Here is a 3,148-nt window from a genome sequence, read left to right as displayed (position 1 = left end):
TACAGACCCTCCTAGTAGAGTTTTTTCACTTGTTTTGTTTTAAGAAAATATGAATTTTAAAACTCAACAACAAAGCAAACATGACAAAGTTCAGATGGAGATTTGATTTGCAACAAAACTGTAAAAAAGAACAAAAACTGAGTGAAGTTCGTTTCCTACCTGCATCAGATCAGCATCACCGTCTGTCCAGGACTCTCCAGGACTCTCCAGGACCCTGTCAAGGTCTGTCCAGGACTCTCCAGGACCCTGTCCAGGTCTGTGTAGTGTTTTCCCGGTCTGTTGTGTCCCAGTCTGGGTCCTGGTCTCAGCCTCGCGGTACATTCACAGCTGACTGGGAGCTTCAGTCGTTTCTAAATAAATCAGCAACAAGCAGCAGCTGCTGCACGACAACTGTCACACACACACACACACACACACACACACCCACAGTAACACACACACACACACACAGTAACACACACACACACACACACACACAGTAACACACGCACACACACAGTAACACACACACACACCCACACACACACACACAGTAACACACACACACACACACACACACAGTAACACACACACACACACACAGTAACACACACACACACAAACACACACACACACACAGTAACACACACACACACACACACACACACACACAGTAACACACACACACACACACAGTAACACACACACACACACACACACACACAGTAACACACGCACACACACAGTAACACACACACACACCCACACACACACACACAGTAACACACACACACACCCACACACACACACACAGTAACACACACACACACACACAGTAACACACACACACACACAGTAACACACACACACACACACACACACACACACACACACACACACAGTAACACACGCACACACACAGTAACACACACACACACCCACACACACACACACAGTAACACACACACACACACACACACACAAACAGTAACACACACACACACACACACACACACACACACACACACACACACACACAGTCTCTTTCTCTCTGCAGGTTATTTTTTATTTCAGTTCAGTAATAAAACATGTCGTCATGTTTGTCTTCATTACTGTTTATTCATCATTTATAAACAGTCAGATGATGTTGTTGTTTATCCTCCACATGACACTAATCAATAGATCATAAAACATTAATCAATCATCTTCAGACTGATACAAACAGCAGATCAAACCATGAAATCTGAAGCCTGAAAAGGTTTGTTTGTGTTTGTTGATCTGAATGTTTCTGTCTGCTCGTCTCAGCTGAAACATCTGCTTCAGTTGTTACAGCTAAAACGCATAAAACACCTAAAACTCATAAAACACCTAAAACGCATAAAACACCTAAAACTCATAAAACACCTAAAACGCATAAAACACCTAAAACGCATAAAACACCTAAAACGCATAAAACACCTAAAACTCATAAAACACCTAAAACGCATAAAACACCTAAAACTCATAAAACACCTAAAACGCATAAAACACCTAAAACGCATAAAACACTGAAAACACATAAAATGCCAAAAACAACTAAAACACCTAAAACGCATAAAACACCTAAAACGCATAAAACACTGAAAACACATAAAATGCCAAAAACACCTAAAACACCTAAAACTCATAAAACACCTAAAACGCATAAAACACCTACAACGCATAAAACACTGAAAACACATAAAATGCCAAAAACACCTAAAACGCATAAAACACCTAAAACGCATAAAACACTGAAAACACATAAAACACCTAAAACGTATAAAACACCTAAAACGCATAAAACGCATAAAACACCTAAAACGCATAAAACACCTACAACGCATAAAACACCTAAAATGCATAAAACACCTAAAACGCATAAACACCTAAAATGCATAAAACACTGAAAACATATAAAATGCCAAAAACACCTGAAACGCATAAAACCTAAAACTCATAAAACACCTAAAATGCATAAAACACCTAAAACGCATAAAACACCTAAAACGCATAAAACACTGAAAACGCATAAAATGCCTAAAATGCATAAAACACCTAAAACGCATAAAACACCTAAAACGCATAAAACACCTAAAATGCATAAAACACCTAAAACACTGAAAACGCATAAAACACCTAAAACACATAAAACACATAAAACACCTAAAACGCATAAAACACTGAAAACGCATAAAATGCCTAAAATGCATAAAACACCTACAACGCATAAAACACCTAAAACACATAAAACGCATAAAACACCTAAAACGCATAAAACACCTAAAACACATAAAACGCATAAAACACCTAAAACGCATAAAACACTGAAAACGCATAAAATGCCTAAAATGCATAAAACACCTACAACGCATAAAACACCTAAAACTCATAAAACACTGAAAACACATAAAATGCCAAAAACAACTAAAACACCTAAAACGCATAAAACACTGAAAACACATAAAACGCATAAAACACTGAAAACACCTAAAAATCATAAAACACCTACAACGCATAAAACACTGAAAACACATAAAATGCCAAAAACACCTAAAACACCTAAAACGCATAAAACACTGAAAACACATAAAATGCCAAAAACACCTGAAACACCTGAAACGCATAAAACCTAAAACTCATAAAACACCTAAAACGCATAAAACACCTAAAACGCATAAAACACCTAAAACTCATAAAACACCTAAAACGCATAAAACACCTAAAACGCATAAAACACTGAAAACACATAAAATGCCAAAAACAACTAAAACACCTAAAACGCATAAAACACCTAAAACGCATAAAACACTGAAAACACATAAAATGCCAAAAACACCTAAAACACCTAAAACTCATAAAACACCTAAAACGCATAAAACACCTACAACGCATAAAACACTGAAAACACATAAAATGCCAAAAACACCTAAAACACCTAAAACGCATAAAACACCTAAAACGCATAAAACACCTAAAACGCATAAAACACTGAAAACACATAAAATGCCAAAAACACCTAAAACGTATAAAACACCTAAAACGCATAAAACACCTAAAACGCATAAAACACCTACAACGCATAAAACACCTAAAATGCATAAAACACCTAAAACGCATAAACACCTAAAACGCATAAAACACTGAAAAC

The 3,148-nt window shown here is 36.7% G+C and overlaps 1 protein-coding gene across 1 annotated transcript in view; it reads right to left on the bottom strand.

Moving 5' to 3' along the window:
* The window catches only part of hjv (hemojuvelin BMP co-receptor), a 10,080-nt gene extending 9,674 nt beyond the window's left edge, over nt 1-406 (bottom strand). Inside the window, exon 1 of the mRNA XM_042424306.1 lies at nt 160-406. The gene's annotated coding sequence lies outside the window, so the exon portion shown is untranslated. The remainder of the gene's footprint in view (nt 1-159) is intronic.
* Nucleotides 407-3,148: the final 2,742 nt, after the last annotated feature.

The sequence above is a fragment of the Thunnus maccoyii genome, chromosome 10 (assembly GCF_910596095.1).
Source record: "Thunnus maccoyii chromosome 10, fThuMac1.1, whole genome shotgun sequence".
NCBI lineage: Eukaryota > Metazoa > Chordata > Actinopteri > Scombriformes > Scombridae > Thunnus > Thunnus maccoyii.
The sequence above is the reverse complement of the archived record's forward strand: the minus strand, read 5'-3'. Positions and strand labels throughout refer to the sequence as shown.